Below are 25426 nucleotides of genomic sequence, written 5' to 3' on the forward strand. Positions count from 1 at the left end.
CTCAAATGAAATACCTTCAGCGATAGAACCTGCAGAAAACATTTAATGCCTCGATACATTAACACCATAACGATATGCAGTGATGGAAACACATTGGTCAAGACTGATGTAACTTCCATTGCATTAAACATCCTTAACACGAGCTGTCTTATCATTGAAGCAGTGCTGAGATAATATTCAATGAAGAAACACTGAAACCATTTAACACACAAAGAAATATAATGCGATTGCAGTAACATCTAATCTCCAATAACACGTCATATTCACACCGTAAATGAATTGATACCGCAGTGTTATTGTAAAACGAACTCTCTGTGTAGGTACAATCTTATTGTTTGAAACTATTGCGTTGAATGGGCTTGAAATCCAGAAATCTTTCTGTCGTTTTACGTATCTTCTTTCCTTTCTGAATTCATTACAAAACGCGTTTCTCTACTTTTGAGAAACATGCACCGCATAAATACAAATTATAAGCATTCACCATTCTGTCCTACATTAAAGCTAGTTCCAAATATATTGTCGATGAATGCTTCAAAAGTCTCATAAATAACTTAGGGCAGATACAAGACAAATGTCAGCTACAGTAACGTAGGTCAGACTCCATTACATACTGTCAGTCCTGGCTGTGGCTTAAAACAGGAATCTTACTGACACAAGCGGCGACATGTCCGACAGTCACGGCTAACAATGTATCTAAACTATGGGACCCATGATAAACGAAAGCTGTATAAGACTCTAGTTACGAAGTAATGCAATGTGAGCAAAGGCTGACAAGACCCTTCCCATAGGAAAGTGTCTCTAGCATGTCAGTTTATTACCACAATACACAGCTCTTCCGTTGGCGGATTACGGTAGGCAGAGCAACGAGTTAGAAGGCGCCATGACAGCTTCCACTGAAGAGTCATCATTTTCCAACTAGTGCCTTCCAAGGGGAGCTCTCATAACATCCTTAAAATAAACCTAATAGCTCCTTATATTGCCATTAAATCAATACATGGCTTGGGGCAACTTGTTGCTCTGTATATGTAACGAATTCATGCCCAAGTATGGAAATGAGAGAAACCACATTGAAAGATTACTCTGAAAGGTATTAATGCACTGTCTAGCCCACACACTCAAGGCGAAGGGCTCAGTTACTCACAGAGCATAGTGGGGAATGAGTTATGCTGGACGAATCACTACATACAGTAACTGCTGCATCGTTTCGAGCTACCAGGGCCTCTCGGGATATCCCTCACTTCCCATGAGCAGACTTACTAAGATGGAAGTTTCAAGTCGACTTTGAACATCCTTGAGGAAGTTTAAAACATTATGTTTGATGGCAACTTCAATAACTCATATACATTGTATATTCAAATTGGTTAGGACTTCATTGGCTTGTATTAGATTAACTGATTCAGAAGTCTCAGGATTACAATACGTATCTTTTAAAGGTGATATGTCGGTGGAATTATTGATGCCCTCTATGCTACGTCCTATGTGAATGAAATGAGGATTATAAGGAAGTAAAACCCAGAATCACTCACTCGACCTATGAATACAGCTATGGTATTGACAATTGAATTTATTCTCTCGTTAATTACCATTTATGAATTCATTCTGTCATTGTCATCAACAAAATCCAAAGTCATGCGTTGTCCTTTAAAATTGGCACGAATAATGTAAACTCAAGTGGCATTAAATTCCTCTTCTTGACCTTGACCCACAGTGCTGTCAACGTAGGCGCATTCACTTCAGAATAAAGATGGTAGCGTGTATGCACTAATGACCGCAAACTGTTTACTCTTCAACAATGGATATTCATTTGGCGAATGTTTGCCAATTTGACTAGATTCCTCTCTTGAGGCATAACTGACGATGAAGCAATTAAAGACATGCCCAGACTGTGGCTTGCGGATGACCCCTATCTGAAATGATTTCAAAGCACGGTTATAAAACTGCTCCTTGACACATTAAAACCCGAAGGGTTAACTTGGTTACCTTTCGTTTCTATAGAACGCCGAATCGTTCAGGATCAATACATTCACATTCAATGCAGAAAAGCTACGTTTTCAAATATGCTACACAATTTTAAAACTCGAATGTTTGATAACATTCTTTGGGATATATCTTGGAGACGGAATCAAATCGACCGCAGTGGGATTACTTCCGACATTAGATGTTTCAAAAGTGCATTGGACATCTAGTCGGAAACGTTACAGAAGATCGCAAATCACGAATAAACTAGCACTTCACTATGTAAATAGAGTAATTTAATTCCAGCCATTCCTCTTAGGTCATTAGCTATTGCATGCAAACTCGAAACATAAAGGTTTACAATCACAACGAACTCACTGCTGGTGGTCTGGTTTCTAAATTGTGAAAACTTCCCACTGACGCAAAACCAGAGGAAATCAATACGATGGTTTTCGACTACCTACGGAGAATGAAGCAATTTATGGATTTTGACAAAATTCCAAAGAAGAGTGAAAACGTTGGCTTACGTATGTGACAGAGATAGTTTCATGCCATAAGTGTTTGGGAGTATATTTGGATGCTCATGGTCTTGCGTGACCATAATAATGGTTACCTACATTAATGGTGATGGCCTTGATAGGCCAGTGATTGACACCCCGAGCATTGACGGTGTCAATACGGTGTTGTACGACTACCTACAGAGAATGGAACTATTTACGGATTTTAACAAAGTTCAGAAGAAGTGGGTGTGAAAACGTTGGCTTACGTATGTGACATAAGTAGGTTCATGCTATACGTGTTTGAGAGTATATTTTGATGATCATGGTCTTGCGTGACCATGTTAAAGGTTACCTACATTAATGGTGATAGCCTTGATAGTCCAGTCATTGACACCCCGGGCATTGGTCTTCGAAACTGGGATGCAATAACAGTCATCAAACAAGGCTGCGTACCTGACCACCCGATTCCGTCAATCGCCTCTTTCAACAGTTATTGACCGCGGAGGCTACCGCTATGACAGGACATGCTATCATCAAGAGTCATTTCATGTCAAATGGGATCTGTTGCATTGGATAATCAAATAACGTTGAGTTCTATCATCCGTGTCGGTTTAGGTAGAAAGAAAATCACCAGGTCGAAAGCGCTGATAGTGCAGTGTAGTGAAACTGGTGATGAGGAAGAGTCACGATCAGTACGAGTATGGGATTCGAACCAACAGTCGGCGGTTAATGCCGTGGTAACGAGTAACTCTTCACATGGATCAGCGGCGGTTGAGTTCACTGGCCCACATTAATGAGTAAGTATAGGTAAATAAGATTTACCACTTAGAGCTACTGTCTCAAAAACTAAAATAACACTTCTGTATCTTTTAAGGTAAGGTACACACTAAATTCTTGTACACAACCATCATGTTTTAGGTTGTTACCAGGAGCAATAACATTCCAAAAAATCAGGTTATACTATAATACATTATATTTTCCATCACATTAATTCAATGTTCTTTAACACTGACTTCCTGTATGTTCCTGTGAGTTTCTGGACACTTTCAACAAAACATTAATTAGTATAATTGAAACATGCGGTACCTGAGTCATTTTTGTAAAATATTTGTAAATGCTTTTTATTGTTATGTCATGAACAAGTGAGAGACATTTCCTTTGGAAGCTGACAGTTAGCCATACTGAACACAGAGTTTCAGCCCAACGAAGAAATCGCTGTATCTGTCAAGAACAATTTGCGGAATTATATCATCCTCCATGAAGAGCATGCAATGACAGGTTGACATATTTCAAGCTGAGAATCACTTCAACAACGAGTGTGGAAAATTCGGTTCCTATCATGAATGTAGCTTATAGATCAGCATACATGACTGACGATGCGTGAGAATACTGTTTGCATGTTATTATATGGGAAATCAAACAGGGGCTTACAAAGGTAACGCTTCAGAAACATGTCTACTCAAACGACACACACGACACTTATGTTCATTTTTGAAATTAGACGATACTTCATCTGTCAATACACTTTGCATTTTAATCTAAATGACCTGCACAAATAATTTGCTCTTATTCAGGCTACACATGCTGCTTTGATATAATGTTGAGTACAACGTACCATGAGTCATAGAATGGCGCTGAGAAGAATATTCACGTTGGAATTCCCGCTAAAGATGCATATTATTATCATCATGATCTGTTATATCGAAGGAACAAGTTATTTGTTTTCGTAACCTCTGATGGAAGACAAGTGTTATGTCGGATCCGTGGCCCCTGTTCTTGAACAATACAATGTTGCATTGAGAACTGACAATAACATGAGCTAATAAAATCCATGAAAGTGTTTCTGCAGATCCTTCTACATCTGAACATGCACTGTATTACTTTTACAATCTGAAAGGCCAAGGAGCATTTAATCCGCTGATTGATGATTGATTATAATGAGGTCTACTTCCATGTGTTAGATTTGGTATGAGAAGATGCATCAAAACGTAATTTCGCCACAAAGTGCAGAGTCTGCATGCAAATAATGCTGCATAAATCACGCGGGGTTAATTATTATTATGTTTATTATTGTTATTGGATATTTATATAGCGCACGTATCCACGCATTAGTGCATGCTCAAGACGCTGGTATTTTTCCCCTCGATCATTGGATGTCAGTCTCAACGGCACATCTTATTATCAATCTCAGCTGGGGATCATACAACTCTTCCTTCCACAAGGCGCACCGAGTCAGTGTGGCTTTCCCATCATTACGAGGTACCCAATCACAGCTGGGTGGACTGGGACACATAGTCACAGTACTTTGTCCAAGTTTTACTGCACGTTGCTGTACCCGCAACTAGGTGTTTGCACGTATTCCTGTGGCCACCATCTGGTCATATACCAACGGATTCGTGGGTTCTTTTAAGTGCACAGGGTTGTGAACTGTACACTAGGGGTTGTGACAACACTGAAAGAGTCTGCACACAAAGTTGACTCCAAGGTTTTTACACCCGGTCAGAGGTGGGCTCGATCCCAGCACCTCATGCCCACTGGATCACCAGGCTGGTGCCTTAGCCAGCTCGCCCACCACGCAGATCCTGCCAAATGACGAATCGTGGTGTTGTTCCTACTTGTAAGATGACTTCATGACGTTTTCACAGTGTTTGTTGTCCATGGAACTGCTGCAACTTACGCTGTTTTCCTGACCAGATGTGTACAGCCGCTTTACAAACGATGATACCAACAAAGAGTCTAGTTTTACGCCGCACTCAGCAATATCCCAGGCATATGGTGGAGGTCTGTAAATAATAGAGTCTGGACGGCGCAATCCAGTGATCATCAGCATGAGCTTTGGTCTACGCAATTGGGTTACAGTGACATGTGTCAACCAAGTAAGCGAGTCTGACCACCCGATCCCGTTAGTCGCCTCTTATGACAAGCATGAATTACTGAAGATAAGTTATAACCCGGATCTTGGTATCGGGTCTGATACTAATAAAGGCTTTAGGAACACTGAGAGTTGAATGAAATAGAGGAAGTTACGGTATGGTACAGTGTAGTATTTGGTGGTTTGCGTGACGTTGCGTGGCCTGGCGTGGTGTGGCGTGGTGTGACGTGACGTGGCGTGGCGTTGCACTAGCTGGCACGGAAATGTATTAGTATCAACAGTGTTTAAAATGGCCGAGCCAGACATGGTGATTTCAACTGATTAAACCCGCAGATGCCATTAAGAGTATTTTTATTCGTATCTCCAACAAGAAAGATGAAAAACATAGTCCAAAGAAACTCAGAGCGGCAATGTTAAGCTCCTACACTAAAAAGTCTCCATAGAGATTGATCTGTTGACACCAGGTGTTCAGGAAACTGGAGAGCTCATCCTGCCCAAACGAGAGAATAAATGCCAAGGACGAAGGAGAAGTGCTAAGTGTGACAAGTAAAGGGATTGCTGTGCCAGGTGTATCATTGGGCGATTGAACGTAGCTGGAAGAAGAGGAGCATTGGCGTCTCGCTAAAGTATAGGAGTATTTCAAAGGGAAGGCCCAGATCTTGCCAAGCCGGTCAAATTTAGCTGAAACTAACTACAACTCTAGAGCTATTGAAAGCATACGTTGACACCTGGGAGAATACATCACATCTACGAAACATAAAACACCATACAAGAAACTGCTTAGGGAGAGAACAACTGGTGAGGAGATGGGTTCTGGAAAGTGGGATGAGGACTGGGAGCCTGTTCAAGGGGTGGAAGAGAAGATGGCAGATGAATTTCATTTCTGAAACATGAATCACCACCGGAACCAGTCTGGAGTTTAAATAACCTAATTTTCAATAAACAGTACCGTAATCGATGGGACATTGTGCAGAACACAGACACATTTGCAAGTTCCAGTAAGTCTCTCTGCACTGTAACGAACCCTATCGTGCTGACGTAATAGAGGACCAAGTGCACATGGCGATAAAATCATATAAAAAGAGAACATAGCATACAGACGAATACAGAATACAGATGAATACATGGCATACAGATTTATTCTAAACTCAAGTGAAACACTAATTGCTCATTTTTTACTTTAAATCATATTTAAATAATTTGAATTCAGGTTTCCATGAGTTGTGTTGAAGTGTAGTGTTTCCACATTGAACTTCAAATAATGTTAAACTATAATTCACAGAAAATTATGTCCGTGTTGTTATCTAAAACAATTGCCGCGTGACAAGGAGTGAGTGACAAATGGTAATAAATGTCGCGGCTGAGGAGAGTCAAAATACTTTTCAATTGGTTGCATATATACAATAATATTACTTTATGTAATTCAGATTGCTACTCTGCTTCACACAATTGTCCACGACCAATTTGGACCCAAGTTCTCTTTGTCGCCTTTTCGGACGAATGTTTCTACCATCTTTCTGATGCTGACAGTAGTGTATCTGTATAGCGCAGTGGGTATGAACGTGATAGTAGAAGTGTGATGGTTTGGGGAGCTTGCGGCTGGAACCATAACTGCCCAGATCCTTGCCTTTGCCCTCTCTGCAGCTCACCAGCAGTTGCAGATAAGTTCCATTACCTTTTCAAATGTGAAACGTTTTTTCAGAAAGATCAATTTTTATCCCAAATACATTTCTACAATGGCCGAATCTATCAAAAATGGCGAACCTTTTCAAATCCAAAAGAACAAACACTTTACGTAACGCTTTTCAATTAGTTAAAATATATCTTTGTACATGTATATGTATTATAAACTTCGATGTACATCCCTGCTATCTTGGCATTTATTATATTCATCTGTATTTACTTGTCTCATGTACCACCGTTGATGGGTTTTGGAGAATAAAGATGAGATGAGATGTCTGTCTCATTACACTTCACGGCTGAGGCATTCTTCCAGACAGTTGTTAACTATTTGACGTTGTACCACCTGTATTTAATACCAAAGTACCCATACTCGCACAAATACTCTGTAAATATGTAATTGACACGATTGATTTTGTGGTTCGAACATGGACACCGATTCTCCACGTGGGTACACGCGTCATAAAAGCCTACACTCACTAACATACTCCACTCTAAACATACTCCACTCCACTTTAAATGTATTATACAACAATTGATAACTGGCCATTTAGGGCCAAATGCATTTGTCAGTTCAGACTACCATTACCCTCACTCCTGCACATATATATAGATTATCACACTCGTGTTTTTTGGGATGGTAAATATCCAGCATTAGGAATAAACATTGAGCTAAATACATAGTGTTTATTGCTAATACAGGATATTAACCATCCCAAAACCCACGAGTGTGATAACCTATTTGTCATACAATGTCATTCTTACTTTATGATTTAAAAAATGCGATTTCAGTTGTCACACATCATGACATTGAACTTCGTGGAATGTGCACAGATATCTATGACGTGACAAAGATGTGAATAGAAATACTTTACGTCACAAGCTCGGTGACACAATTTTCTACTGATCACTAATTGACTGCGTTAGGTCATCTGGTTCCCAGTAAAGTTTTATGTTAAACCACATATTGTTGTCAACACATCTTAGCTTACGTTTGAAAAATAACAACAAACTCGTGTGGAACTTTAGAAACCTTCAATTAACCTTTAGAACAACAAATACACTTAAACGTTCGCGTGACACCTGGATTCCTGTGCTGTCTGATCGCCAACACTGACATTCGGTTGTGGAACTGGTGTTAGTATCTTTGTAAGCTCATGAATTTCTATCTTCGCTTCGTAATCCACTCCATCTATCATTACCAAACATGAATTGTCTTGGATCAAAGCACTGGCAGTACCACGGCCGTCAATCCGGACACGATCGTCGATAGATGGGCGTGACGCCATGTTTGTTTACACTGTGAAAGTAGTCCCTAAAATGTACATATGACCTCTCATATATGCATCGATATCCATATATGACCCCAACGGATACCGAAAATATCCGTTGGTTTTATCCTGCTATCCATTGTATGATACATTGTTGAATGAGGCAGTTTTAACAAACTACTCCAAACCTGATCAAAGAGCTCACGTGAACGTTTAAAACATCCATGTAGAAGGATTTTCCATGTTCTCCTCTTGTACTCTGCCTCATAATTAAACTGGTAGATTTCATTAGCTAGAATTGAAATGGGATCGGCATTATTGGGGTTTGGCCAACGTTGCTTTGAGCGATGTATATGCCATTTAACTGTTTTAGTTATAGAGATGAATGTTTGCTGATCTGGCTTTTCTTGAGAAGAATATTTGAACCAAATCGTAGTTCATCCAACTTTCATCTTCATGTCTTACCTCTCAAGGATCTCTAAAACAGCTTTGAACACAAAGCCATTTACTGATCCTTGTAATTTCCCAATTTCCACCAAACGTTTTAGCTCGATTTCATTTTACAAAAGGGATTGGCCACGAAAAGATCATAATTGAATTTGTCATAAAACATATTACACATCCGGTGCTACAGTCAATTTGACAATGGCAATCTGTGTAAATGACGTGTCGATTGTATGTAATTGTGAACAAGTTATAGCAGCTTGCTGACCATGGTTATAATTAGAAGGTAAAGCTACTGTGTTTTTAAAATCATCCTCAACACTGCATATATATTGAAGAAGGGGCCGTTTGAACAGACTAAACCTGGTCGCTTAAAACAGACATGTAAAGGGATTCTGCATACTCTCCTCTTGTACTCGGCCTCGTCGGCTGTCATTAAACTGGTGGTTTTCATTAGCTAGAATTGAAATGGGATTGGCATTATTGGAGCTTGTGGCCCCTGCCAAATGTTGCTTTGAGCGATGTATATGTCATTCAACTGTTTTAGTTATAGAGATGAATGCTTGCTGATCTGGCCTTTCTTGAGAAGAATACTTGAACCAAATCGTAGTTCATCCTACTTTCATCTTCATGTCTAACCTAAAACAGCTTTGAACACAAAACCACTTAATGATCCTTGTAATTTCCAGACTTCCAACAAACTGATACGTCTTAGCTCGAATTCATTATGCAAAGGGATCGATTGTTTCACAATGAATTGAATTTCATGTTTGAAACAAAATATCAGTGCTTTTATGCAACAAAAACATATTAAACATCCGGTTTAATAGTCAATTTGGCAATGACGATCTACATTAAGTGTACATGACGTGTCGGGAATCACACACGTGTCAATGATTCAATGTAATCATAAACATGTGATAGTAGCTCGGTGACCATGGTTATAATGGAATATGAAGGTCATAGTCAATTCTGTGACACCTGTGTGTAATTACAAAAACACCTCGGCCATATTATTAATATATATTTGATATTACATGCTAAACCTGTAAATTCATTGGAATAGGATGTTCATAGATAGACCCGTATGTCTGTGTTCACGCGCGCGTGTGCATGAGCGTGGGTATGTGTGTGCTTGTGTGCTTGTATGCAGGAATTCTGCCGTGTATAGTCATGTACTATAAAACATTCAAGTTCAGTGTAGGAATACGTGTAGACTGAGCTCTATAATTACTTTTTGTAGTGGCCAGTTAGCAGGTGATGCAGTTTAACATTGTGATATATTCGAAATTCCCGGTACATACCTTAGAGTCTAAAAGCAGTGCAAATGTAAGAACGATATACTGAGAATGATCAGTAGTATACTATTCTCTGCAGAAATTTCTGATGATTATAGAAAGAATTTTGTCACTCTTGTAGACATTATTTATCAGCATGCATCAAGCATGTATGTTGGTGTTGCCGTTTATGCTGTAGAGATTCGTCTGGGTTTTAGGATTTCTTGTGAGAAGATCAGAGTTCATTTACCTGCAGAAGATGATAATGAGCTATTTTGAAGGTAAACAGATACAATTGCGTCGAAGAACACTTGTCATGGGGCAACATTTGGCCACGGTTAGTGCTGACAATCCCGCCCTCTAGACACGTTATAATTTGTCTGGATATATGAGGTCAACCTGTCTGACATATTCAGGCTATTTGACCCCAGGCACAGAAACACAAATAACCTTCTCCAAAGGAAAATACTGTGAAAACGTTCTTATGTCAACTACTGGCGATAATCTTTGTACAGATGAAAACAAGGCATTTCACTCTCGCAGTTTATCGTTTTGAACTATACATTTAGAGTAACATACGGAAATGTCTATAATACCTAATATGAAGAAGTTTTATATACATGTGTGTGCTAAGCTTGGTTCAAAATAATATATACATTGACAAGAAATATGTGTTAACAAAAGGAAAAAAATATTGGATGTTTCCTAGTATGGTAAAAAGCATTGAGCTTCCATGCAATAGTCGATCAATACAGTTCAGTTTAAATGTCAGCAATGTGCATGCACAACGCATGAAATACTGAAAGCAAAACATCGCAGCAGATGCTTCTGTAGTTGAATCGATAACATGACAGTGTAATCATATCTTTGTTATATGCAGATGGTTTTAATGGCTGTCCTGTTTGAGTTCCAGGGGAAATATAATTATAAACGTGTCATATTGATGAAAAACGTTGACTCACCACAGAACTTATGCCATGTGTTCAGCTGTCAATATCAGTTCACAAATAAAACGATGCACCTATATCCGTCAACATTTCTATCTTGAGAAGATCATGCTTTTAATTATTAACATTCAACAAGAGTTCGGAGCAGTTGCAGTAAAAGATTACATTCAGATCTGCCATACGAAAGCAAAACCTAGTTTCTCAAATCATTTATCGTCAACATATGTTACTGTATAGCATCTCAAATGCTCCATGTCTGGCTGTAGCTGACATGCTCAAAGTGTTCCTTGACGTTTGGCAATAACCATATATCCGGCCATTGAAACATCGGTGGCTAGTGTAATTGCATTTGTCAAGCTTAGACACACCAAGCCCCGCTGAAGTGTGTAAGATATTTATGCTTGTCTTTCCAAGCATTGTCCAATGAATATTGCCTAAATGTTCGTAATACAAAGAGCTACATCAAGACAATACAATTCAGCGGAAGGTTGAGGTTTTTATCCATATTTTCTGTCTGAGTGAATTTATACCTCTTGGATAGAAAATAGGTCCCACAATGCTTTGCATCTGAGGTCACATATCCAAACACGTGTCATCTCATCTTCGCCAGACACCTTTATGTCTCGGCCAGGATTACGTAATAAAATGCTATCACATCATCAGGGTTCTCTCTTGAAATCAGCTGATCAAATAATACACTGTGACCGCTGTTTGTTTCATACTTTGTTACACGTGCTTCGTGATGTATTTTAATTGTTGATTCGAGTCTCTGATTAACTGGGGTCAAAGATCTTTTTAATAATGTAAATTATCCTTTAATTTATTTTAGTCAATAAAATTCAGCGGAAGGTTTAGGTGACATACATATTTTCTGTCTGAGTGAATGTATATCTCTTGCATAGATAAGATGTCCCACAGTGCTTTGCTTCTCAGCTCACAGATCGAAACACGTTCCATCTCATTTTCGCCAAACACCTTTGTGTCTAGGCCTGGATTACTTAATTAATCTCTTGCAATCCGCTAATCAAATAATGCAATGTCGCTGCTGTTCGCTCCATGCTTTGTGTACACGTGCTTCGCGATGAGTTTCATGTTTTTTGCAGTGCCCTACACTGATGCAAATGTTGTCCCGTGGCTAACAGGATCCGCTAATCGTTGGTTCGATTCTCCGATTCACCAGGATCGCTGTGGTTGCACGCATTTGGCCACTTTCTGGGATGAGTGTCATTCACTGTCTGGGCTGTGCGTTAAAGGGACAAAAGCCCTGAGATGGTGATGAGCCTAACCACCCCGTGTCAGGATCATCCATTCTTTGCTGCATTTATTCATTTTAGTCTGAATATAATATATACAATGTCAAAGCAGTGAGAACAGGAATAGACATGAGAATCAGTTGGATCCCTTTGCTTTACGTTAATAGTTTATACCGACATTTAACACTTTGTTTAAAGAACGATTATTTGGTCATTGGGATAACGAATGAGTACGTGTCCGAATCATGTCATTAAGAATAAAAGATTTCAGTTCATGAAATATCAACAACAAACAACGATTACAGCTCTCACAATCTTGAGTCTAGTAGAACGATTGTGACTGTAGTTGTGATTGGTTGCCGGACTCTATCGATCAGGTACAACATTGTTCTCATTCTCTCGGGCAAACGATGTTTTTCGGACGTTTTTTTAATCATTGACCTTTGTTTGAAAATGAAAAAATCTCCACTCATCCCGCCTACGCCACCAACCGCTCCAGTTCTGAACCAAGTTTTGAAGGTTCAATCAATCATTAGCTGAACATACATGTATACTGAGAAGAGAGGCCAATTAAAACGACAACGTTTCGGAAAGCTACATAAATATCGTTTTTAGATAAATTTTGATACAAAGTTGAGTAAATGAATAAATATTTTATACTTTGTAGTTTAAATAAACAACTGATATTGTTAGTGGCTGTGTCTTCGAAAGGGGTTAAAGTACTGTAAATGATTGTCCTCCTGAGAGGGTACGTAAGTCCCAAAACAATTAAAGTAAATTTAAACTTACTACGATTTTTAACTGCAGTATATATGCTATTTATTTTTATGGCTAAATTGTCAAAAATTGGTGACAGCTGCAGGGATGATGTAAATCCAGCTAGGGTCCAAGCAGGTAGCAAAGGCACTGTAAGCCCCCATGGTCCCTAGTATGGTGATCTACCATCAGTTGTTGGCGATCGGTAGCCCACTTTTATACTGTATCGTCCTAAGTTGAAATCCAAATTTAGTGAGAGATGCTAGATTTACTTTTTGATACTGTTATATTTTAGTTGATTTTACTGTCCTTCGTCGACAGGTTTCTATAATTTACATGTATTTATGGTGAATTCAAAACTTGTTTTTAGTCACGATATGGCTGAAATATTGCCGATGTGACTTAAAATCTTAACTCACTCACTCACATAAATATCAGAACAATGGTTTGCTGTTGAGTCTCGTGCGACTACTGTTACGGCATCTACTGCAACTATAACCTCCTCTGTGTATCCTGATGCTCAGGCGTGTTCGTTTCTCTACAAAGTACTAAGCAAAACCCCAGTGTTCCCAGTCATTACATTTATCTCCACACGTGGAGGACAACGGCAAGCGACGTCTTCAACGACTTCTTTAGGGCCACTTCGGCTGAGGAGCACTCTTTGGCAACTTGGCACAGGAGAGGACGGCGGCACGTTTTGAAGACTGATACCACAGCCTCCTGTGACTTAATGATGTTTGCTGTTGCTTAAAACATGAGCAAGCCGTTTCGGAAGAGCTTCAATACAACCATTCTAGCAGATGTAACGCTGTCCAGTGAGTATTTATTTTGGCTATATTCACCGTCCCATGACTTTCAAAAAGCGCCGTGCACTCCGCGAGTCCTAAACTAACTCCTAACGGGCACAATACTCTTTGTGTGTTCAGTGTATCGATAAAGAAGGTCATTTGAAGGACTTTTGATGGCTAATTTATAAACAACTTCTCAGCCATACATCATCAGTGTCTTGTGTTAGACACTATTTCGGAGTTTAACCAATACCATCACTGTGATCTAGGCTTCAAAAGGCCTTAATTCTCCTCGATTGATTTTAAGTAACGAGTTTGTCCGCATCAGTTGTTATATCTACGAGTGCAGTGAGCCAATTATATTACCTCCATTGCTTTCACTATAAATATAACAACAGATATGGATTACGTTTAAAGTGGAATGTTGATTAAACTAGGTGTCAGGTTTTACATCGATTTTCATTGTAAAAGATGTAAAGTCCCACTTCAATGGTTTATGTTTCCGACAGGATTCACATCTACGTATAACATTGTAAACACATGCACATGAATTGAAACATATCAAATACCTCCTGCAGTCTATAGGAAACAATAACAATATAAAATCAGAAGCAAAAATGATTGCACTTAAAGGTTTATAATTGCATATGATTATGCTATGCTAAAACATTTCATACCTTATGTTTCATACATGACACGCCTAATGACCAAAGAGTATATACGTAGACATGGTGTTCACAATTACCACTTCATATTACCAATAAAAGGTGTAAATATAATATACATGTACTCATGCCAATAATGGTTGTCCCCCCTCCCCATCCCAACGCCACACACACCTCACACCCCCATCCCACACCCCCTCTCCAATTAAAAAAATTGAAGCGGGTGACAACTATTATTGGCATGAGTATATTTTAAGCAATAAATGACAACTTAAAGACATTGCTTGATACCATTATAGAATTTAAATCTTTTTAAATATATCAAAGCCTTATCAGTACTTAGGATACCACACAATCGCTTTACAACCAAGATTTGGGTCGAAGGAGAATAGCCAGGGAGATATAAAACACCTTTTATCTTTTTAAATCTGTGGTTTGACATCGCAAAAGTGCCGTGGTAATTAGATATAAATTCACGAATATTTTGCACCAGTATCTAAGGTCTCTGGATAATATGAATATGGCTAGATACTACCTGTAGTTTTCATTCGTTCTTCTCTATGACATTTAAAGTAATTTGTAAAAGCCACCTAAATGCACATTTTAGACTTTCTGACAAATGGCTTGTTATAAAGAACGAATAAATGCTTGTAATTGCTGTAATTGACGACTGGGTGACAAATACGGCCATCCTCATTATTCGCCATCCTGTTGCCATTAAAAATTTATATGAAAAAGATAATAACGTTAAACCAAAATGAAAACTTGGTGAAGTATCCGATGCAGCACAACATCATGTTCCATAGTGCTGCTGGCTGCCCAATGCCATTTTGTCCCCAGTCTTATCACAAACGCGTCTTTACCCGAGAGTTTACAGTCGACGGAGGAGGAATATATGCACTGTGTGATGTTTGAGTTGTTGCATGTCTTCAGCCAGTGAGTAATGTGATGCGTGGAGTGTGTATGTTTATACGTTTGCAACGGTTTGTCTGTTTGTTTGTTTAAAGCTGCAGTCAGCAGTATTCCAGTCAGATTATGCCTGAATCAGACACTCCGATGATTAACATGATGAGCAACGATCTACGCAATTGAGATACATGATGTGCCAAGGAAGTCAGAGTACCTTACCACCGATCCTGTCTGTCGCCTCTTACGCCACAATGTGTGTATATAATTCACACCCCCACCTGGTAGAAGAAGTGAAGTGTCGACGTAACAGTGGACAATGGACGAGAAGCATTAGACATGATCACAGCATAAACGCCTGGCTAAAAATAGTGTTTACATTTTTCATAAAGAAGAACTTAATGTAATAGCTGTACATTAGCATTTGCGTCAGAAAGTCAATTATATTGTAACGGTTCAGGAGGTAAAACGAGAAAACTAAATTTCATTTAGGTAGCATGTCGGTTCTGTGGACCACTCTCACTTTTACCCTATTAATTACAGTTTTTACCAGTTAAGAAATAACTTGACAACACGTAGTTGAAACAATGAACAAGAATTTATTACATATAAATATATCAAAATCAGTAATGTCAAATATTATACATAATAATTACCTAAAGGGAATACAAAGAGAACAATTTTCAATGGTGCTAACAGACTCAAACGAGTGTTAGGGACGCTTCACTAGATATCGACGGGTATTCCTCTCTAAACGTAAGTTCAGTCTCAAGCAAGGCTTGGATGTAGTACACTTACATATATTGTTCTCGGTAGGTACCGGTGAAATATATATAGAGTGGAAACTTCTTCTCCACGGAAAAACAGCGACTTGCATCCACCACAAAAATCTAGAACTCCTAACTGACAAGAACTACGTGACAATCCTCATGACGTAATTTGTTTACAATAAACAAGCAAAACATATTAATTTATTATTGGTGCAGTATCATTACATGTAGAGCGTCATGGGACTCAATATAAATGTGGAAATGTCTTTTGACGCTTTAAATACAGAATTTGTAAAATTAATTTTGTCAACGAACTGTGTACACATAAACTCATGACGTCATCATCAAAATATGGCCGCCTCCATGAATAACATTGCCGAAGCAATAGCTCTGACAAAACGACAGTTAAATATAAAGGATATGCATTAGAGTGTACACAACATTGAGTAGTTTTTGTATGTCATTCAAACGGTATTACGTCTCACAATCCAAAGACTGAGGATAAATGCAATCATTATGAAACTCACTGCCTTACAGCCTATATACCGACAGGGGAAAACTCGTCGAATGTAAACACCACCGGAATTAACCCGAGGCCAATGTGAGAAAAGATAATTAGGGCTGTATATTACAAAATATAAAGTATATAATCGCTATATAGAAAAATTGCGATATATATTTTACAGTGCATTGCATGTACTAAGACGTTGTCTATAAAACTACACGTCAACTGAACTTAGATGTCTGTGATTTACACGTCTACTGGACTTGAAGAGTCTGTGAGCTTCCTCTGTGTAACCTTTTGCTCAGACCTTTCACAACGAAATGCTTAATCTGAATTTGCCGTATATACTTTATATTGAACATGTACACCTCCTCACGGACACAAACTGTGTCTATCTGGCTCCTTTCTCATTACAAAAGTGCTGTCAATTTCACATAAAAATGACTGCTATATATATATTGTCTAATGGATAGTGACGGAGATGGTGTGTGTGTGTGATTGCAGAACTCGCAGGGGTAAAGTATCACCCATTGTAATAAGTTACTGAAATTGACGAAACCGTGTATTACAATGATACTGTGCGTCGTGTTCTTTTGAGCTTCAAGTATTGAGGCTCCGAGATAGCTGTGACTCTTCAGACAGGGTGTCCTTAATGTATGTTCTTATACCAATACATTTTGTTTGTTTATTTGTTGACTGACGCTGCATTCAGCAATATCAGAGGTGTATGTACATTTATCGTGTCTGGACCAGATACTCCAGTCATAGCTATCATGAGCATCGATGTTTGCAAATGGGATACGATGACGTGGGTCAACCAAGTCAACGAGCCTTACCACCCGATTTCATTAGTCGCCTCCTACGACGTGCATGGGTGACTGAAGACCTATTCTAACAAGGATCGTAAGGGGTTTATAGCAATAGCAATGTGTTGATGAAACTTCCTGGGAGCTCGTTTCGACAAGGAAAAAAAATGGGGAACTACGAGTTTCCCTGTGTTACTGGTACTGTGTAGACGAATATTCAACTGGGATGGTTGTGCACGTATCAGTGCGACTGTTATTGCGACATGCAAACATTTCTGGGTCTTAGTTAAAAGTTACAATATATTTTCGGTGAAAAACTTTCGTGGTTATTACGTTAAACTTGTGACGTGATTATGGACCGTTATATGTTATCTCAAACGGTACACAATGAAGTGTCTCGCTTGTAGTAATGGACGTAAAACTTTTCACGTCAAAATGGCCAAACTTCCCATTGTTCCCAATTCATTACAAAACGTGTTTCTCTGCTTTTGTGAAAGCACACAGATATATTTAAATATTATATATAATTATCACCAACATTCTTTCCAACATTCTGTCGTATGTTACAGTCGGTTCAAACATATATTACCGACATTGAATGGTTAAAAATTCCAAAAATATTTAGCTCCAAAAAACACAAGGTAGATGGAAAGACAGTGAGACAAATGTCAGTAACAGTAACTTGGGCCAGACAGACTGGCAGTCCTGCCTCCGGATTAAAACAAGTACCTTAATTACTGACACAAACGTTGGCATGTCCGATAGTCACAGCTAATGATATATTTAAACTATAGAACCCATGATAAACTAATAACCTGTATAAGATTGTAGTAACGAAGTAATGCAATGTGAGCAGAGGCTGACAAGACCCTTCCCATAGGAAATTATCTCTAGCATGTCAGTTTATTACCACAATACACAGCTCTTCCGTTGGCGGATTACGGTAGGCAGAGCAACGAGTTAGAAGGCGCCATGACAGCTTCCACTGAAGAGTCATCATTTTCCAACTAGTGCCTTCCAAGGGGAGCTCTCATAACATCCTTAATATAAACCTAATAGCTCCTTATATTGTCATTAAATCAATACATGGCTTGGGGCAACTTGTTGCTCTGTATATGTAACGAGTTCATGCCCAATTATGGAAATGAGAGAAACCACATTGAAAGATTACTCTGAAAGGTATTAATGCACTGTCTAGCCCACACACTCACGGCGAAGGGCTCAGTTACTCACAGAGCATAGTGGGGAATGAGTTATGCTGGACGAATCACTACATACAGTAACTGCTGCATCGTTTCGAGCTACCAGGGCCTCTCGGGATATCCCTCACTTCCCATGAGCAGACTTACGAAGATGGAAGTTTCAAGTCGACTTTGAACATGCTTGAGGAAGTTTAAAACATTATGTTTGATGGCAACTTCAATAACTCATATACATTGTATATTCAAATTGGTTAGGACTTCATTGGCTTGTATTAGATTAACTGATTCAGAAGTCTCAGGATTACAATACGTATCTTTTAAATGTGATATGTCGGTGGAATTATTGATGCCCTCTATGCTACGTCCTATGTGAATGAAATGAGGATTATAAGGAAGTAAAACCCAGAATCACTCACTCGACCTATGAATACAGCTATGGTATTGACAATTGAATTTATACTCTCGTTAATTACCATTTATGAATTCATTCTGTCATTGTCATCAACAAAATCCAAAGTCATGCGTTGTCCTTTAAAATTGGCACGAATAATGTAAACTCAAGTGGCATTAAATTCCTCTTCTTGACCTTGACCCACAGTGCTGTCAACGTAGGCGCATTCACTTCAGAATAAAGATGGTAGCGTGTATGCACTAATGACCGCAAACTGTTTACTCTTCAACAATGGATATTCATTTGGCGAATGTTTGCCAATTTGACTAGATTCCTCTCTTGAGGCATAACTGACGATGAAGCAATTAAAGACATGCCCAGACTGTAGCTGTTACGAAACTGCTCCTTGACACATTAAAACCTGAAGGGTTAACTTGGTTACCTTTCGTTTCTATAGAACGCCGAATCGTTCAGGATCAATACATTCACATTCAATGCAGAAAAGCTACGTTTTCAAATATGCTCCACAATTTTAAAACTCGAATGTTTGATAATATCCTTTGGGATATATCTTGGAGACGGAATCAAATCGACTGCAGTGGGATTACTTCCGAGATTAGATGTTTCAAAAGTGCATTGGGCATCTAGTCGGATACGTTACAGAAGATCGGAAATCACGAATAAACTAGCACTTCATTATGTAAATAGAGTAATTTAATTCCAGCCATTCCTCTTAGGTCATTAGCTATCGCATGCAAACTCGAAACATAAAGGTTTACAACCAGAACGAACTCACTGCTAGTGGTCTGGTATCTATATTGTGAGAACTAAGAGCATTTCACTGACGCAAGACCAGGGGAGATCAATACGGTGTTGTACGACTACCTTCAGAGAATCGTACCATTTACGGATTTTAACAAAGATCAGAAGAAGTGGGTGTGAAAACGTTGGCCTACGTATGTGACATAAGTAGGTTCATGCTATACGTGTTTGAGAGTATATTTTGATGATCATGGTCTTGCGTGACCATGTTAAAGGTTACCTACATTAATGGTGATAGCCTTGATAGTCCAGTCATTGACACCCCGGGCATTGGTCTTCGAAACTGGGATGCAATAACAGTCATCAAACAAGGCTGCGTACCTGACCACCCGATTCCGTCAATCGCCTCTTTGAACAGTTGACTTCGGAAGCTACTGCTATGACAGGATATGCTTTCATCATCAGTCATTTTATGACATCTGTTGCGATGGATAATCAGATAGCTTGTATACCGTTGAGTAGTTTCATCCGTGTCAGTTTGGGTGGAAAGAAAATCCAAAATGCAACAGCTCGGAAGCGCTGAACACTGTGGCGAAACCAACCACTGGTGATAAGAGAAGAATGACGTTCAGTACGACTATGGGATTCGAACTAAGAAATGGCTTAATCTGTACAGCATAATTTGCGGAATTATGTCAACCTCCAAGATGACAGGTTGGCATGTTTCAAGCTGAGAATCACTTCAACAATGAGTGTCGAAAATTCGGTTTCTATCATGAATGTAGCTTATAGATTAGCATAAATGATTGACAATGTATGAGAATACTGTTTGCATGTTATTCATATAGGAAATCAAACAGGGACTTAAAAAGCTAACGCTTCAGAAACATGTTTACTCATATGGCAAACATGACACTGATGTTCATTTTTGAAATTAGACGATACTTCATCTGTCAATACACTTTGCATTTTAATCTAAATGACCTGCACAAATCATTTGCTCTTATTCAGGCTACACATGCTGCTTTGATATAATGTTGAGTACAACGTACTATGGCGCTGAGAAGAATATTCACGTTGGAATTCCCACTAAAGATGCATATTATTATCATCATGATCTGTTATATCGAAGGAACAAGTTATTTGTTTTCGTAACCACTTATGGAAGACAAGTGTTATATCGGATGCGTGGCCCCTGTTCTTGAACAATACAATGTTGCATTGAGAACTGATAATACCATGAGCAAAGAAAATCCATGAAAGTGTTTCTGTAGATCTTTCTATATCTGAACATGCACTGTTACTGCATTACTTTTACAATCTGTAAGGCCAAGGAACATTTAACCAGGCAAACGGTAAATGATGATTGATTATAATGAGGTCCAGTTCGTATGTTAGATTTGGTATGAGAAGATGCAACAACACGTAATTTCGCCACAAAGTGAGGAGTCTCCATGCAAAAAATGCTGCATAAATCATTCGGGGTTAAGTGCAGATCCTGACAATGACGAATCGTGGTGTCGTTCCTACTTGCAAGATGACTTCATGACGTTTTCACAGTGTTTGTTGTCCATGGAACTGCTGCAACGTATTTTGTTTTCTTTACCAGGTTTGTGTAGTTGCTTTATAAATTATGATATGAATGAAATGAGATTAAATAGAATAGAGGAAGTTACGGTACAATACAGTTTGGAGCTGTAATTTGGTGTCGTGTCGTGTCGTGTCGTGTCGTGTCTTGTCTTGTCTTGTCTTGTGTCGTGTCGTGGCGTGGCGTGGCGTGGCGTGGCGTGGCGTGGCGTGGCGTGGCGTGACGTTTCATGAAAATGTATCAGTATCAACAGACCAGTATCTATTTAGTGGATTGGAAAAAATAATAAAGACAACTTTATGCCATATATGTATTGAATTGTATTATAATTATTATATGTAACAGACTTTTGTATTGCTTCAATTTGATACATGTCTTCACTCCACATATATGCAACCATCGAAAGAATGCCTTTTCCTGACCTGATATGTGCAGTCGCTTTACAAATGATGATACCAATAAAGTGAGTGAGTGAGTTTAGTTTTACGCCGCACTCAGCAGTATCCCAGCTATATGGCAGCGGTCTGTAAATAATAGAGTCTGGACCCGACAATCCCGTGATCAACAGCAGTTGGGATATACGATGACATGTGTCAACCAAGTCGGCGAGTCTGTCCACCCGATCCCGTTAGTCGCCTCTGCTGACAAGCATGGGTTACTTGGTATCGGGTCTGATACTAATGAAGGCTAAAACATAGGAATAATGAAATTAAATGGAATAGAAGTTACGGTATGGTACAGTGTAGTATTTGATGGTTTGGTGTTGCGTGGCGTGGCGTGGCACCACCTGGCACGGAAATATATTGGTATCAACAGTATTTAAAATGACGGAGCCAGACATGGTGATTTCACCTGATTAAACCAGCAGATGTCTTTAGTGTATTTATATTCGTGTCTACAAAACGAAAGATGAAAAGCATAGTCCAAAGAAACTGGAAGAGGCAATGTTAAGCACCTACACTCAAAAATCTCCACACAGAGTGATCTGTTGACACCAGATAATCAGGAAACTGGAGAGCTCATCCTGCCCAAACGGTAGCACCCGGCGAGAGAATAAATATCGATAACTTTATAAGTGTCAAGTGCGACAAGTAAAGGAATTGTGGTGGCAGGTGCACATTGGGCGATTGAAAGTAGTTGGAAGAAGAGGAGCATTGGCGTCTCGCTAAAACGAAGGAAAGGTCCAGATCTTTCCAAACAGGTCAAATTTAATTAGTTGACACTAAATAATTCTGGATCTACTGAAAGCTTACGATGACACCTGTGAGAATACATCACATCTAACAAAAACAAAACACGCTCAAACAAACTGCTTAGGGACAGATCAGCTGGTGAGGAGGGGGTTGTGGACAGTGGGGTGAGGACTGGGAGCTGGTTGAGGGGGTGAAAGAGGAGATGAGAGATGAAACATGTTTATTTCATTTCTGGCTGAAACATGATTCACAACCGAAGCCAGAGTCGGGGTCAAGTAACCTACCTTGGAATAAACCCTACTGTAATCGGTGGGACATTGTGCAGAACACAGGCACATTTACAATTTCCAGTAAATCTCTATACACTTTAAAGAACCCTGGCGCTATGACGTAATATAGGGCCAAGTGTACACGGTGATAAAATCAAATAAGAAACGAACATATGACATGATGAAGTCGATTATTTCTTCTGAACTCAAACGAAACACTGATCGCTCATAGTTTACAATAAACCATACTTAAATAATTTGAATTCAGGTTGCCATGAGTTGTGTTGGAGTGTAAGTTTTCCACATTGCACCTGCACATGAAATCAAAATAATGTTAGAGAAAGTCACAGAAAATTATGTCTGAGTTTGTTATGTAACAAAGAGTGACTGACAATTGGTACTTGATGACACTGCTGAGGAGAATCCAAAATACTATTTCAACTGGCTACATGTACAATAATATTGATGCATTCTATTCAGATGGCCACTCTGCTCCACACAATTGTCGAGGACGTTAATGTGTCTACCATCTTTCTGATGCTAACAGTGGTGTACCTGTATAGCGCAGTCGTTATGGCCCTGATGCTGATTAATACATAATAGTGATAGTAGAAGTGTGATGGTTTTGGGACCTTGCGGCTGCAACCATGACTGCCCAGATTTTTGCCTTTGCTAAGGGAATTCTTCTAGACACTTGTTAACTCTTTGACTGTGTAGCACCTGTTTCAAATACCAAGGTGTCCATACTCGCAGCATTCACAAGGAAGGGGATCTTCGTTTTACGTGAAGATCCGGGTTAGAATTGGTACTCAGCAACCCATGCTTGTTGTAAGGGGCGACTAAGGGGACCCGATGGTCAGGCTCGCTGACACAAGGGATAAGTGTTTCAAAGTTTCAACCATGAAGGATCTTTTTAGGATAAGTTCTCATTTAATCATAGTTTTGTTATTGAATTGATTCACAAATGTTAATGAATATGTTTTGTATATAATATATAATTTTTATGATTGGTCGAATACATTTGATAACCGAGATTGTTTGTGGCTGTACTCTCAAAGGAGGCTGAAATATTGTAAACATATTGTGTTCCTGAGAGTAGGTCTGACCATGGCATTCAAAGTACATTTATTCCTACCATGGTTTTAATCGTTGAATATGTGTCCCTTTCATACATGGCTAAATTGTCAAAATCGCTAACATCTGAAGGGATGGTGTAAATCCAGCTCGAGTCCATGCAAGTAGCAAGAGTACTGTTAATCCACACCCAGCGGGCACACAACGTTGAATCAACGTTGAATTTTGGTTGTTTGGTTGATCAACCTTTCATAAACGTTGATTCAACGTTTGTCATGCGACCAAAGAAAGTTAGTCGAGATTCGTTTAGTTGTCAACGTTGTTTCAACGTAAGGAACCAACAAAATCTCAACTAATTGTTTCCTTGGCAAATCTGATACATAATTCATATTGGTAATAGGTATCCAATTTAGCAACTATCATTTCGGAACATTAATTTCATAAAAGATCAAGATCGAGCTAGTGACACATATAATCTTATATATTGTTTGATTGTGCATCGATCAACGGACGGAAATATTACGTAAATCGCAATTGAAAATGAAAACATAAATGATTTTAGGTATAAAGTCATCAGTTATCCGAATTGCATTACATTTGATATTTTCCCACAAAACTGTCAAAATTGTATAATTCCCGACAACTTGCTTTCAAACACATGCCAGATCGCCTCGTTTGGCCATATCCGGACATGCGCACAATTATCGCGCGCGCAAAGGCAGCTGATCGTTGTCAGTTTACTTTGTCGAAGTTCAACGCAATATCGTTCTATTTTCAACATCTTCACGGCATGCTGGTGTTTATTTGGTAAGTATGTCCTTCATGTATAATGAAAACGTAGGAATGTTGTTTAAATCTAGCAGGTCAATGTAGCAAGAAACTCCGAATTAGGGCTCATGTTTTATCTCACAAGGGTACCGGTATGTCACGTACATGTTTCTCAACATTTAGTTTTCCATGAACTTGTTTTGTTATTTTTCAATATATTTGCATGCATATATGTGGCATTTTATTATATAATCGAATAAGATTTCCTTTCGTACCCATCACCTGATTTGAATTTTGCAAATATACATTTTCAAATAATCAATGAAGTACATCAATATAAGGGACCATTCATAATTATATGGCTGCGGGTGGGGTGATGATTGTAAGGGGTGGGGGTGGGTGGGGTGTCACCCCCATTTTGTTCAGGGGAGCTAAGGGGTCAGCATTTTGTACACACGCACTATGTTTAATATGATGCTTAGAAATTATGGGAAGGGGAGAGGGCGTCATAGATATTGTACATGACATGCAGGGTGGGGCGTCACTTATTTCGTACATACACTTTACGGGGAGGGGAGGGTAATTCACATTGTACATGCTTCTTCATAAAATCATCATCACCCCAAGCCATACATTATGAACGGTCCCTTAGGGCAGCTATACAAAATCGAATAGAATTTATCAACATTTTATATTGCATCACATTATTATGAACATTTGTTCGTTTGAATAAGTCTATCAGTAAATTATGCATTGAGCACGCTCTGAACCCTGTCAACATAT

This window comes from Haliotis rubra, unplaced genomic scaffold (genome assembly GCF_003918875.1).
Source record: "Haliotis rubra isolate DU_JTF1 unplaced genomic scaffold, ASM391887v1 Scf27, whole genome shotgun sequence".
Lineage (NCBI taxonomy): Eukaryota > Metazoa > Mollusca > Gastropoda > Lepetellida > Haliotidae > Haliotis > Haliotis rubra.